At 36.9% G+C, this 16155-nt stretch overlaps 1 protein-coding gene across 3 annotated transcripts in view; it reads left to right on the top strand.

Annotated features, from left to right (window-relative positions):
• The window catches only part of LOC136844329 (cationic amino acid transporter 4), an 87614-nt gene that overhangs the window by 44636 nt on the left and 26823 nt on the right, over positions 1–16155 (top strand). The window contains exon 1 of one of the 3 annotated variants that reach the window (XM_067113312.1): positions 5982–6256. The exons of 1 other annotated variant lie outside the window; for it this stretch is intronic. The gene's annotated coding sequence lies outside the window, so the exon portion shown is untranslated. Of the gene's footprint in view, positions 1–5981; positions 6257–16155 lie in introns of those variants that run through there. One more of the 3 variants, XM_067113309.1, reaches the window with a different exon arrangement.

Here is a 16155-nt window from a genome sequence, read left to right as displayed (position 1 = left end):
TTCGAAGAAACTCGCGTCCTGGGTGACAATGAACTCGGTACAGCCACTGAAGAATGACCGGACAAGATGGGGGAAAACCTTTATTACGGCTCTGCTGCAACCCCTTTCGTTCCTTTCACTGTACCTCCTTCATATTTCTTCTTCCATCTTACTGTCCACCTTCTCTAACAGTTGATCTATAGTGCAGCTGGTCTTTGAGGTTCTCTCCCGTTACAATCTTTCAGACCTTTACTGTCGATTTCCGTTTCAGCGCTGAATGACCTCATAGGTCCCAGTGCTTGGCCTAAATTCTATATTCAGTTCAATAAAATTTGACTGGCTATGGCGTGCAGTTTTCTCTCTGGAACTGAAACATAGAATTTAGGCCTTTAAAGGCCAAGCGCTGGGACCTATGAGGTCATTCAGCGCTGAAATGGAAATTAACAATGTCTGAAAGGTGTAACAGGAAGAAAACCTCACAGCTGCACTTTAAAGCAATTGTTAGAGAGGGTGGAGAGTCAGATGGAAGAAAGAGAATATGAACGGAGGTACGGTAAAAGGAATGAAAGAAGTTGCAGCTAGGGGCCAAATGGGATACTGAAAAGAACCTCGAGTAATGCTTACAGTGTACCACGTGAGGTGCACTGACGGCACTACTCCCCTACGGGAGTCTTCCCTCTTGATACCTGAGATTCATAACTTTCCGATACTCGTTTGTGAATTATATATATTGTGTGTATATATATGTATGTATATATAATTATATAATATATATAATCAGCCACTAAGTCCTCAACATAATCCCACCACATTCAACTAACTACTAGATACTTTTTTAAATGTGTAGGTCAACAGAGACACAATGGTATTAAGCTGCAGTTTTCTCTGGTGCTTCGGCTTGGTTTGTAAACGAGAGAGAGAGAGAGAGAGAGAGAGAGAGAGAGAGAGAGAGAGAGAGAGAGAGAGAGAGAGATTTGATGACCTTTTTGCACTTGTCAAAAAAAAATTGACTATGGATGAAATATCGATAATAAAATTCGAAATGATTTGTAATTATATGTAAATTTAACAAACATATTATAGTTGTTGTACATCACAGAAACCATACAAGGAATTATGGTCTAATGGTATTGGAAACATAATCACCCAGCACTGCACTTCAAGTAGGCCTACCATCCGAATTACAAATTTCCTGGTTCCAATTGCAGGCTATGTTGTATGCATTAATCATACAAAGAAAAGTAAGCAGTTTTTAAAAGCACTTCTTTATATTCAATGCCAGATCTCCCCAATCCCAACCCCACCCAAAAAAATAAATAAATAAAAAACTAGAAATTACTGCATTTGATGGCGAAAAAAGTATCGTACTCTTCAGCGGCAGCGAGCAAATTTGCCGAATTGTTTCGCGCCAAAATCACGTGTTGTTTCTCGATGCAATTAGTTTCTTTTTTTTTGTCTCCTAATCGTATTGTTCCTTCGAGCCAAAACCACACAAATTGTTTTTCCTCATAATTAGCCACGAACCGTTACTAATTATGGCGTAATTGTAGCGAATCATTTTTTTTTCACTTGTCGGTTTGTGATGGTAATAGGATTTCCCTTTTCTGATTTATGCGAATTCTTTTATCAATCGAATGATTTCTCCTCAATTTAATTCTTTATATCAAAATTAGTTTATGTTATTTTACAGAATGATAATAAGATATCTTTATCGATTACTGTAACAGATGGAGGATATCTCAAGATGCTTCTTGAATCGAACCCGGTAATTTTCGCTAGTGTGGCAAACGTCTAAATCACTTTAACATAATCAGTAAAGATTAAACATATTCTTTATATATTGTACATCGTAAGTATCTCAGAGTATTATAGAGCTCCCGTAACACACACATGCACACAACACACACATATATTTATATATATATAAAAGCATTTTCATGTTTGAATTCCACTTTCGACATTTAAGGCTTTACATCCGCAAATGCATGACTTTTAGGCACGTAATCCGTTCAACAGACAGGGCAAAGAGAGGCAACGTCAGTCGCTAATGTGTTATCGTTATTGTGTAAGTTTTAATAAAGTAATACTGGACAATTAAACACTAAGCACAAACATCAACACAGACACTGTTATCATTTACAATATAATGCAGTCAAGCTTCAAAGCGCTGTAAGCAGGATGCATTTAAATTTATTGTCATTCAACGGCTCAGCTAATGGCGGGCGTCGGTTGGGTTAGCTTACATACGGCAACAGACGCACCGTTTAAATCTTATTATATATCATGTTAGTGGTCCTTTATTATTAGATTAACGCACTTAAGTGAATGGCGTAGACGAATGGCTTACAATACCATGTGTTAAGTTCGTACGTACCAAGATGTAACGAGAGATGGTACACTTACCAGGCAGGCTCCCGAGAATACGGCGGTGCAGTGACGTCACTTGACAGAGCTCTTGTTGCTGGTCATTTTTGAGTTTGTGGTGTTGCTCTATGACAATTTTATGCTGACTTCATCATGGATTTAGCTGTTAAAATACAAATAGAATATTGGAAATGGAAGCCAAAATGAAGGTTTTATTTATATATTCCATAGAAACTTATTACATTTATCTAACTCATTTCAATCAAATGGAAATCCAAAATTACTGAAAAAGGTGACTTTTCCATTTTTTCATACTTCTTGTATTTTAATATTTCCCGGAGAGGATGCAGAGTAGGGGGACAGGGGTAGGCGTGAGAAATCCTAACCTTTCCTAGAATGGCGCCTTGTCCTGACCTAACCAGACCTTACCTTCTTAACCTAACTTAGGGCGTTGTGCCCTGACCTGGCCGGGGGGTGGGGGGGAGGAAAGCCCTAAGTAACGCTGAATATCTGTCTCCCTACTCAGCATACTATCATATTTTCCTTCTAAAATGAATTCTACATCTAATCAAAAAGCTCATTATTTCTTCCTGAACATCAAGATTTGTTCTGATAATTCACACTAAAAAATATATTCCTTGAGCTAAATTCTATAAATATTTGGAATTTTATTTTGTATCAGTTTCGTTACTTCCAACTCGAAGTGACAAATTGGCAGTACTGTAATAAGCTATAGCAGGCACAATTCAGGATTAAGCTCTATATATTATACATAACATATATATATATATATATATATATATATATATATATATATATATATATATATATATATATATATTTCTATCACTTATACACGTGTGGCTTTTTTGTAATTACAACAATGGTAAGCATCAAATATCCTTTAATACTGAATTAGCTAAACCTTAGGAATAACTTACACTTAGGGGGATTTATAATTAATGGCGCTTCTGTGCAGGCCAGGATTCGAGCCATGGTCTGGTTTATAGACAGTGATTTTGGCCACTTGGGTATCAAGAAAGATATAAGTAGATATCGATTCTGGTGTACTATACCTGTCGAATTCAGGCACTGCATTTAGAATCGATACCAGACTACCTCCACCATGATGGCTGATTGGTAACTTTGTAAAGATTATTAATATATATATATATATATATATATATATATATATATATATATATATATATATATATATATGTGTGTGTAGCAGATGCAGAGAAGGTGATGGGTAGGCATGAGAAATCCTAACCTTTCTAAGAATGCCGTGTCCTGACCTAACCTAACCTTACCTTCCTAACCTAACTTAGGGAGCCATGTCCTATCCTGGGCGGGGGCCTTTGCTCCCCCTGGACGACCCCCAAGCGACATTGAATATCCCTGTCTCCCTACTTTGTATACCATCCATATATATATATATATATATATATATATATATATGTGTGTGTGTGTGTGTGTGTGTGTGTGTGTGTGTGTGTGTGTGTGTAGCCTGTATATGTTAGCAATCATTTTTCCTTTCCTGAGCATAAGAAACAGTAGGCTTATTTCTCTCTTTCTCTCTTCCCTCATATGTTGACAATCATTTGACCTTCGCTCATTGAAAATCTTAGGCCTATTCATATGCATGCAAAACTTTTTTGTGAATTATTTTTGTCTCTTACATGTTGAAATTCATTTTTCCCCTTTCTTACCCACCAGCCGCAAAGAATAGACCCATTTCATACCCATGAAAAGAAATTTAAACAGAATTTTGCAATCGCTCTCACTCACTCACATACGAGTTTACTAGCCTTCTCCCCTTTGCAGTTAATCTTAACGAACACTTAGGCCTACTCCCAATCGTAACATTTCGCACATGGTCTTCTTGACTTGTTAGTCGAATATTTTATTTATACTCTTCAACAGATTGATGCATCCATTAATCAACAGACAGATGCATCCATATGAGCCTAATGGTTCATCCAATTAAGCAAAATGCTACAGGTAACGGGTAAACAAAACTAAAGATACCAAAATGATGTTACAGATACCTGAATCTACAGTAGTACTAACAGACAGATATTGGCAGATGCTGGTTCAATATGGAATTTTCTTCTAGTTTGCTTGCATTTGTGCAGCAGCAATTAAGTAACTCATGCCTGAGGTTCCTTGCAAAATCGTTGGGCTGGCAAAGAACGGAACATGCTCTTGCGTTTTCGCGGCTGATACTATCACTGCTTCCTCATATTGTATTCACCCACTTCCTACATGGTTTGGGATCCTGATGAAGCGTTAGGAGTGAATTTTATTGTTCTTTTGCGAGTCAGAGTAACATCAACAACGGCATATTACCATGGTAGTCACGTAACGAACCCTACTTCAACAACTGTTGCTTGCGAGACTGAAGATAATGGCTCGCTAGCTGAGCGGATAGGTACTGAATGACGCCATGCACAGTGAAACTGAAAATGGGACCTCTTCGTAACTTACCTTACCTAATTCCACCTTGGTAAATACGATACTGGAGACGCAATTAGGATTTAACTTATATAGTCTCTGCTCTTTAATTAGAGCGAATGGCCAAATGGAGTATGGGAGGAAAGCGCATTCAGTACGGAATTCCTTACTTGCTGGAGGGTTACTCAAGTTTCGAGTCGCCGTCGTTCACCGACGGATGATGCAAAACTGAGTACTGACGGCTGTTTTTGAATTTTGAAATGCCAGTTCAGAACTTCTCTGGAGAAAACTTGAGCGCGCATTTTTGCGGATGCTGAGTTTGTATAAATAAGAAGGGGAAAAAAGTTGAAACTGTTGACATGAATGTCTGAATACATTAATCGTAAAACTGCTGACTTGATGAGAAGTAGTTACAAATAACTTCTTAGGAAGAGCGTGGATATGTATGTACGTGGTGGTTTCGTCTTGTGCAGTGACTGCAAGAGAGCATTGTAGCGACCCAAGAACACCAAGGAGCTGCTGGTTTAAACAGTGACGCAAACAGGAGGAAAATAGGTGGCTCTTAATTTCAGGAGGCGCAAAAGCCTGAGTAATGTGTAAACGTGTACAGTAAAAGTATGAGAGGTTAAGTCTAATAACAATTGCAGGTATGACTGTTTGAACTCATACACCGTATGCGCATGCATGTCTGATACACTACGATTTTTTATAAGGCACGAATTCTTTTCTGCCTGATTTTCATCTTTCCCGTCATAAGTACTCTGTAATGGCAGATTTGTTATCTTTTAACAGATTCTGTTGAAAAGTGCGCAATTTATTAATTGCTCCATCAAGCTCCATAACAAGACTCAAGGCAAGAAAAACACTTGCAAAGAACAAATTCCTTGTATCAATTAAGGTAACGTGAACATCTTAAACTGCGATGAACATTTACTTTTTTATTCCTTTATCTTATTTATTGCCGAGGCTGCACCTTAGTGTTGGCTGGCGGACGCACGAAGTTTGATATACCTTCGCATTTGAATAAATAATTCCAGCTGTTTGCTCGTAGTATGAAAATAAAAACCTTATAACGAGAAACACACGTTCCTCATTGAATATAAAATTGGGTTAATTGAGAAAAAGAAAAGTCGGAGAGCAATTGTCGTAACCGGCATAGATCGACATTTCCCGCCTCCGTCCAGATCCGTGCAGTTTGTTGACGTGTACGGGTTTATCAGGTCTCAGGTGTCCCGTTACCGTTACGCTGAGCGAGTCGACTTCTCGGTACCTTCCGCTGCGAATGTAAACATCATATGTTGACTTTCATCGCTGAGAAATAATTGTAAATAGCATCTCCTGCATTCTGTTTGTGACTGTGTGAATATGTAGTTAAACAGAAAAGTATCCCAGAAGTTTCGAGCGTACAATCATCCGGGGACATTACACTTCTCTTTCTGGATCCCTTAATGAAAAGGTAAGTTCTTGTAGCACAATACTGAACAGGTGATTTGGGGGTCATTTTGTAAATATTTTTGTTCTTATTTAGTCATATGCTTCTTGTAAATTCTGTTCCCTTTTATTGTATTTGCTTGGATGGAGTTGACAAGAGCTAGGCTTAATGGTTGAGAATGTTACGAGTATTGTCGGATCCGGTTTGGAAAATAACTTTGATACGTTGCAAGAAATTCGATTAAAAATAAACACTTTTCCTAAGGACTGTAAAAAAATATATATTTTATTTTTCATCGTCATATATCGAAAAGAAATTAAGAAATAGATTTTACATTGAAGTTAATTCTTAATACCATGCTTCAAGGTGAAGTTAAACAATAGGTCTCGTGGACAATAGAAAATCAACGGGAAAACACAACGATCAGACGTGACCGCTTTACGTGTTTCCTTTTAACCACCCGGCCCGTTGACCTGACCTATGACCCCATGACGTGCAAGGAATACTGTGACAGGAAGTTTCTTTTTCTTCTTTTGAAGAGATTCGTTTAACCACTTTGGTTTATTAGACCTTTTTTCTTTAAAAAGTAGTTTAGGGTTTACAATTAGTTTTAGACATGAAAACCAGGCAACCATACAAAAGTGTATCTATACATATATGTATATATGTACATACGTACACAGTATAAAAATATTTGTTTATATATATTGGTATGTATGTGTGTATGTATATATATATATATATATATATATATATATATATATATATATATATATATATATATATATATATATATATATACACACGTCAGCATTTCATATTTACATAACTTTGAACCAAAGTTTGTCCACGAAGAATTGCTCGTAGCTAAAATCTGAAAAACCTGCTAATTCGAGTCACCCAAATAGCTATATCATAAATTCTCATTAGCGCCAAATCAGGCCGGAAAAAAAGCCGTTAAATTAATCGATATCTGAGGAGAGACTCTACCCTTTTGGGGGTTTTTCAATCCATTTGCTTTGCTACTCAAGAAGAATCGATATTGCAGAAGGGGGTGCACTGTAGGCATTACTCAAGGTTCTTTGCAGCGTGCCTTCGGCCCATAGCTGCAAATCCTTTCGTTTCTTTTACTGAACCTCCTTCCAGATTCTCTTTCTTCCACCTGACTTTCCACCCTCTCTAACAACTGCGAGGTTTTCCTCCTGTTTCACCTTTCAAACCTTCTTCCTGTCAATTTCCGTTTCAGCGCTGAATGTCTTCATAGGTCCCAGTGCTTAGCCATTGGCCTAAATTCTATATTCAGTTCAATTCAACAGATTTTCAATGCAATCAGCCCTCGTATTCACGCGCGTTGGTCTTTTGATATTACGTTTATTTATTTATTACTTTTTTTCGGATGAGATTTTCCATGAATAACTTATGTAGGTCAAGACAGATTATAACATTCAGAAAATCATTTCATGAAGTGGGACCTTGACACGTACCTGTCATGTACTTTTATCTCTGCGTTCCAGGCCATGATGAGCGCGGTCTAGGTCTCGGCTATTCAAAGACAGCTTAATAATTATATATATATATATATATATATATATATATATATATATATATATATATACTGTATATGTTGAATATATATATATATATAATAAATGCATATGTATAATATATACATAATATTATATATAATATATACAGATATAATATATATATGATCATTTTTTATTATCGTCATGTATTATTATCTAATTTTCCATTACATATCTTTTGTTATCTGTTGTTTTTTATATAAAAAAAACCTCAAGAAGCAAACGTTGGTTATTAAATTTTACATTTTTCTTCTGTTTTTTTATAGGCCCTTAGAATCTTAACTATGGCTTGATTATTTTAGCCTATCTGCATTTTAATTCGTAATTTCTTTTTTTTTCCATGAAAAACTCTTTTTTTGAGGTTTTATTAAAAAAAAAAAACACGTAAAGATCCAGTCAAAGACTTGGTTCATCTCTTGTATCCCGTGTCCTCAGTTTCATTGATTACTTTTTTTTTTTTTTTTACGACAATGAGCTCAAAAGGTCAAGAGTTCTTTCGTTTCTTCCTTCGTCACTTCTTCAATATATTCGACTAAGGTGGTTTCAAGTAGCACACTAAACCATATTATCCCCCCGTAGAGGGGTAACGCCATCAGTGCACATCATGCGATGCACTGTAGGCATCACTCAAGGTTCTTTGCAGCGTCCCTTCGGCCCCTAGCTGCAACCCCTTTCATCCCTTTCACTGTACCTCCGTTCATATTCTCTCTCTTCCGTCTTGCTGTCCACCCTCTCCTAATAATTGTTTCATAGAGTAACTGAGAGGTTTTATCCTGTTAAACCTTTTCTAACCTTTCTATTCTCAATTTCCTTATCAGCGCTGAATGACCTCACAGGTCCCAATGCTTGACCTTTGGCCAAAATTCAATATTCTATTCTGTACTAATCTAAACAACATTTGGCATAAGAAGGTCAATCAATAAACGTAATGGTCATCGCAATTAGCACCATTTGCAATGGTAATGAGAGCAACAGGGGTAGTGATGATTTAATAGCGAAGCAGAATGTCACCGCAATCGATCCGCACAGTGGGTCAGCCTTTTGACTTATAACTTCAATGTTCCTAATTGTTTAGCTTCCTCCATGAAATGCTTGGTTGCTACGCGTACAGAAGAGAATTGAAGAAATCACTAAATTCGACTGGTTGCTTTTGATAAATTTGCTAGACCTGTAGGCGTACATTTCATGAGTGTGTTCTCAGAGGGAGATGGAAAAACAGCATGTATATATATATATATATATATATATATATATATATATATATATATATATATATATATATATATATATATATATGTATAGAGAGAGAGAGAGAGAGAGAGAGAGAGTAAAATTTTTTAAACTGAAAAAATTTCAAGATCAAAACAACTTAAGCAAGCACAAAGAAACCCGTTGCCATCACCCGAGTTTTTATTTTATATACAGTTTATAAGTACATACCCCTTTTACCCAGTAGGGGGTTAGTGCCATCAGTGCACCTCATGCGGTGCACTGTAGGCATTACTTAAGGTTCTTTGCAGCGTGCCTTCCTGAGGCCCCTAGCTGCAACCCCTTCCGTTCCTTTTACTCTACCTCCTTTCATATTCTCTCTCCCATCTTACATTCCACCCTCTTCTAACAATAGATTCATAGTTCAGCTGCGAGGTTTTCCTCCTGTTGCACCTTTCAAACTATTTACTGTCAATTTCCATTTAGGCGCTGAATGGCCTCATAGGTCCCAGTGCTTGGACTTTGGCCTAGATTCTATATTCAATTCAATTCATACACCTTTCAATACTTATTATTATCTCTGTCACTTTTACTCATATTCCAGGAAACAAATAATCATCTTACTCATTCTTATGGAACTTATCCATCATTGCAGGGGTACCATACACATCTCGGTCATTCACTTATTTAAGCACTCGCCACCATTTCTTGATACCTCCTCAACCTCTGATGCATTTCCATTCTTTCACAATTATACCGCACTCCTTACATCCTCAACAGTTGCTTCTATATGCCTTCGAAAATTTAGAAGAATTTTTACCACTTGCATCATTGACATCTGCCTAGAGCTCTTCTATCCTGCACAATCTACACTTCTTCAGAATACTCACTCCATCCATACATTAAAACGATTCTCTGCTTCAAATTCTTCATTAAACTTCATCTCTTGGTCTTTGACTACATTACTCATTTTTTATATACTAATGGTTACACAAAATTCTCCTCTGCCCAGCAATTGTACTTCAGACGAAAAACCACTAATTTCACTGCTGCCAATCACATTATCCACCATGGTTTTTTTTTTAATCTTCTTAAACTCTCTATACCGAAAATCTCCCTGATGACCCAGTGACCTCAACCTTGAATTTTGCATGCTCATTCTATTTTTCATCCATCTTCTTTTTTTGGTTTCCTTACTTCTTTGCTTATCAAACCCATTTGCCTTTATTATTATTCATAGCTATATTCTTAACCAGCCCTCCACAACACAGAAACTGCCTGATATTTTTACTTTAATTTCAATCAGGTACTGATCAGATGGACCTCCGGCCACCCTACATTATATTCATCGATTCTCTACTAACACATGACCTGAGAAACTCTTTGCCTCGCTCTTTTCTTTGGCATGCCTACGAACTTTCTTCTTTGACAGTAACTTGTTTCCGACAAAGAACCCTGTGTCCAGAGCGTACTTCCGCAGGATCGCCTCCATTCTCTTTCAGTACCGGTCCTCCGAATCAACTATGCCAGCTCATACTCAATCACTTTGTGTTGCATTTAAAGGTAAACTGCGCTTCCCAGGCTCTTGCCAGTTCATTTAGTACAGGTTTTCTGTTTTCTCCCGTGGGTAACATGCGTGGATCAATCAGTCTTTGTTAGAAAAACGGCTCGACAGTCTTTCAGTTCTTGCGATACAGTGAAGACGTCATTGCAGACTAATGAAAAATTTGATCCGTTTATCATTTGAATTTCATGTTTTGGATTACGTGTCATTTATTGCGGTCGTCATATTAAGCTGAATCGTGTTTCATTCTGCTAAATTGTTCCTCGTCTTGTGATACTGTCTTGAAGGCTTCGCTGGAACCAGATTGCAGGTGACTGTGCAAGACTGAATTTTGTCACGCGGACGTATTATCAAGATGTTCTTTTTAGTATAAATTAAGTAATAATTTATAGTATAAATTATTACTTAATAATACTTTTTATGATAAATTAAGTAATAAATAATATAGCTATAGCGCGTGAAATTTCAACAATTTTCTTTGCTATTCCCTATTTAAGATTTCCTGAAAGATAATGCGAGAAAATACGACTTCCTTACCCGTAACAGGAATGAAAAGTCATTCTTACTGCGATACGAAAGAGGTGAAATTGTGTTGGTGGTGAAAAAGCTTTAACACTTTAAATTGCTTCGAAAATATTCCCGCGTCTGAAAGCTAGCTATAAGTATTACCGACGAAATTCTCTAATGGACGTCATCAGTACATCACATGTGTTCTTCGTCGAGGACGAAACACCTGTCATATTTTGCTCCAAGATTAGATAATCTCTGACTTTGCCGATTTTTAACATGGTTAACTTTCTCTGCATTTCTGAAGATTTTCTTATGTGTTTTGACTTATTTTGAGATATTTCTGGGAATCTTAACTTCAGTATATTTTTAGTTTTCTGAGAAGAAAACCACAGTTATTGTCTATCCGTCCGCACTTTATTCTGTCCGCACTTTTTCTGTCCGCCTCAGATCTTAAATTATTGAGGCTAGAGTGCTGCAAATTAGTATGTTGATCATCCACACTCCAGTCATCAAACATACCAAATTGCAGCCTCTAGCCTCAGTAGTTTATATTTTATTTAAGGTTGTTAGCCATGATCGTGTTTCTGACAACGATAGGATAGGCCACCACTGGGCCGTGGTTAAAGTTTCATGGGGTCATGGCTCATACAGCATTACACCGAGAACACCCAAAGATATAGATCTATTTTCGGTGGCCTTGATTATACGCTGTAGCGTCTGTACAGAAAACTTCGGCGCATTGTTTACTTTTTATTTTTGTTAGATATTTCTAGGAATTTTAACTTCAGTATATATTGCTTTCTATTTTTACACTGCTTTCCCTTTTGACATTTCCAGAAGATTTCTGAATTGAAATCTCGCCGGATCTGACGTTCGACCTCTGACTTTAACAACAGCGTCATGTTCTGCTCCACACACCTGCATGCTGGGAGAATATTCAATCTTTTTATTTACTCGTGTCATCACCTGTGCGTCCCGTGATTTTTCATGCATAGTTTAATGAGCAGAATAAGTTTTAACTTTACTGCATGATTTTTGTTGTAAATCTTTGATTCCTGTATGAATGGACAGTATGTGCATGTGTGTGTGATAGAGAAAGAGAGTTAGAGTATATATTCTTGCATATATATATATATATATATATATATATATATATATATATATATATATATATATATATATATTATATATATATATATTAATTTTATCACTTACACAGTTGTTCTGTGCATTAATATTACTAACAGGACTCATTAAAACTGATGGTATCTAGCGGTGATAGCATTGAAGAAAAGTCACAGTTTCTAGACTAACTGTTAGTCCCAGAAAGCTGTAAATTTTCCCTGAATAAATATCTGCGCTAGATACCATCTGGTTTTAATGAGGTCCTGTTAGTGATATATATTATGATATATATATATATATATATATATATATATATATATATATATATATATATATCCATCCATGCAGCTATAAAGAGAGTCAAGTTCCTAACGCTCTCCAAACCATCCCTGAGAAATGGCACCAACAGAAATTCTCGTGAAACTTGGCTATTAAGACCTCATTTTAAATAAGGCGCTTTTCCTAATATTTTACAGTGCTTATAACTCCCGTTTAAGGATGGCGTCAAAATGATTCCATTCTAGTACGTGACGCTCTTCCTAATTACTGCATTTGCAACGCGAGGGAGATTGGCTCTATGTAAGGTACTTTTCCTCTTGTGACATCGTTGCCATTGTACCTATTGTGTAACTATTGATAGAATTAGACTTACTGGCGCAGTCCCAATCTGGCCTAGTTAAAGAAAAAGGCGGAGATAGATAGGTAGATAAATAGATAGTCAATGTAGATATAGGCGAGAGTTAGTAGTACCCTAAAATGGAAACCGCAGTATCTGCAAGATTTTCGAAATTGAGATGTGCCACCTATTGGGCTCATGAAACACTAATACACAAGTTACTGCGGTTTCAGAATGATTCGTCAATGCTGTCAACGTGTATTTATGGTGTCCCATTCGGCATCCGCAAAATCAGTAGTATGCGGGAAAAAGTGCAGTATCTACCATTTTTCTCAATGTTGTATTTTTGCAGATACTGCAGTCTTCCATTTTAGAGCAGAGTACGCGTCTATGGACTTCGTAGGCGATGGCAGCCATGTATTTTGAACCCAGGAAGATTGAATGATTAGAGAATAAAAGAGTTTGGAAATCCATCAGTGGCTGGTATGAGGAATGAACAAAACGCTTATATCTTGAGTTCATGATTTCCTCATTTTTCTCGATATCATGAAAGCTGGTCTTGCTCGCAACTGAGAAAGGAAAGCTAGGCCTATGGTTTGTGTAACCTTTTCGCTCTTGAGAGGGAAGACAAGTGCTAGCTAAGTTTATTCTGTAGTTTTCTCTATATCACATTACTTGCAGTGACCAAGTTCAAAGAAAAATGAACGGAAGGTTGAATTGTAAAAGGTTATTACTTTTACTCAACCAGTGTATTTGTAAAGGAAAAGAAGATATAGAGAAGTCTTAGTACTACTGCTACAATTAGTGATAATAGTAAAAAAAAAATAAAACCTATTTCTTCTTATTTGGCTGTAACGAGCTAACAAACAGCTACAACAATTAAACACTAACATAGGTGATATTCCGCGAATTATGAGACTAGATAATAGTAATAATAATACAGTACCTGCCATTGAGTCCCCCGCACAATAGTACTACGGAATTAAAGACACCGCTTACCCCTTTTGTATGGGATGCACTATAGAGCATGAGAACGTGCCAGCACAAGACTAGCTTAATCCAAGATCCACGTAGATCTCGGCCTAAGTAATACAGAAATGATAAACCCAGTTCTTTCGTCTCCATCTTTTGGTAATTATAATTATGTACGAATAACAACGACGGTCACAGAGCAATGATAATACGAATTACAAAGAAAGAGGCTTGAACGGCCTTCCACATGACGCTTAACACCACTTGCACGTACATTCTTGAACCATAGGACTAAATTACGACTGAGAGATTGAATTATCGACACACCAATCCCCATAAGACTGGAATCCTCCCAACTGAATCAGATCAGGCGTTATGAGGCTGCACACCCAATCAGAAGTCATAGAACGTATTAACGTCCTAATGAGCACGAAGAGTATGATTAGTCATACGCCTAGATTTATGTATTCGGTACAGCGACTCATGCGCAGCAGGCAAAAGCCCTTCTAAATAAAAATAAATGCGAGGAGACCTCGCTGCTTTTAGGGAAAGCTAATTTGTTTCGTTCGTGAATTACTACACGAAAACGGCCATAAGGTCGTCTTTATATTAATCGTCATGCTCCTGATGAATCCTTTTTCAGATGCTACGTTTGCATGCTTGTCAGTTCTCTAGTGTAACAGACATGACGCATAGATACAAATGTCATACACTGAAGACCAAGCACATACTTGTGTACATCGTCTCCAAAACATTTATCTTTTAGGACATGCTGACCTAACATAATGAAACTTAATCTTCAGTAATAACAAGAGCTTTCCTCTTCTTATGACTGTCAGGTCCTGAAAGACATTTGAACGAAGCTACATAGTATTATCTCAGTCTATTCTGGCGGTCGCTCTTTCGCCGCCACTCAAACGTGAACTGACAGTCACCGTTGATGGTGGTCTACTTTGTATATCTCCAAGTACGCGGTATTTTGTTTTAGATTAAATCTGTGGATTCCTTTGCGCAGCTCTGCCGTGGGCGATGCTATTATTATTATTATTATTATTATTATTATTATTATTATTGCTCGCTCTTACGCTGCCACTCTCCGTGAACTGACAGTCACCGTTGATGGTGGTCTACTTTGTATACCTCCGAGTACGCGGTATTTTGTTTTAGATTAAATCTGTGGGTTCCATTGTGCAGCTCCGGTGTTGGTGATGCAATATTATTATTATTATTATTATTATTATTATTATTATTATTATTATTATTATTATTCACTCAAGCCATGCTCACATTTAACGAGAACGATCCAAAACGGGATGTAGGCCAGATGTCACTGAGCAAGGCTAATTAGCGGTCACCTGTTGAGCAGAAACGTCCGCTACACCTGAATGGGATGTTAATTGAGGTTTTGAGGCTGTTTTGGTTTGACTCGAACGTTACAGTATCCGCCTTAGTCCGGGTTTCTGTGGACATTTTGTATCGTCTCTGTTTAGGTTCTCTCTCTTCTCTCTCTCTCTCTCTCTCTCTCTCTCTCTCTCTCTCTCTCTCTCTCTCTCTCTCTCTATATATATATATATATATATATATATATATATATATATAATATATAATATAAGTATATATATATATATATGTGTGTGTGTGTGTGTGTGTGTGTGTGTGTGTGTGTGTGTGTGTGTGTGTGAGTATGCATTAATATATACCAAGACATATACGAACAGGAAATTATATAAACCAAAATTCTACAGTGCCAGTAAATGTTCGATTGGAAGATATAATTGAATTTGTCAGCTTCTAAGGACGGAAAGGAGATATTTCCTTTAACTAGCTAAGTAATTGGTCTTGTTAATTAAATCAAAATACTTACCATACTATGAATAGTGTTTGCTAATTAATCAATATTTTTTATTAATATTTATTAATAAATTAATATTTATTAATTACATGACATTTATCTCCGACTGGATATAAACCCCATAGTGGCAGTTTTCTGTATAGCGTATAATCAAGGCCACCGTAAATAGGCCTATCTTTCGGTGGTCTCGGTATAACGCTGTATGAGCCGCGGCCCATGAAACTTTAACCACGGCCCGGGGGTGGCATATCCGATATCGTTGCCAAAAGCACGATCATGGCTAAATTTAACCTTAAATAAAATAAAAACTACTGAGGCTAGGGGGCTGCAATTTGGTATGTTTGATGATTGGAGGGTGGATGATCAACATACCAGTTTGCAGCCCTCTAGCCTTAGTAGTTTTTAAGATCTGAGGGCGGACAGACAGATAGCCATCTCAATAGTTTTCTTTTACAAAATAGCCATCTCAATGGTTTTCTTTTACAAAAT

The sequence above is a fragment of the Macrobrachium rosenbergii genome, chromosome 12, assembly GCF_040412425.1.
Source record: "Macrobrachium rosenbergii isolate ZJJX-2024 chromosome 12, ASM4041242v1, whole genome shotgun sequence".
Classification (NCBI taxonomy): domain Eukaryota; kingdom Metazoa; phylum Arthropoda; class Malacostraca; order Decapoda; family Palaemonidae; genus Macrobrachium; species Macrobrachium rosenbergii.
This window is presented reverse-complemented; position numbering and strand designations above follow the sequence as displayed.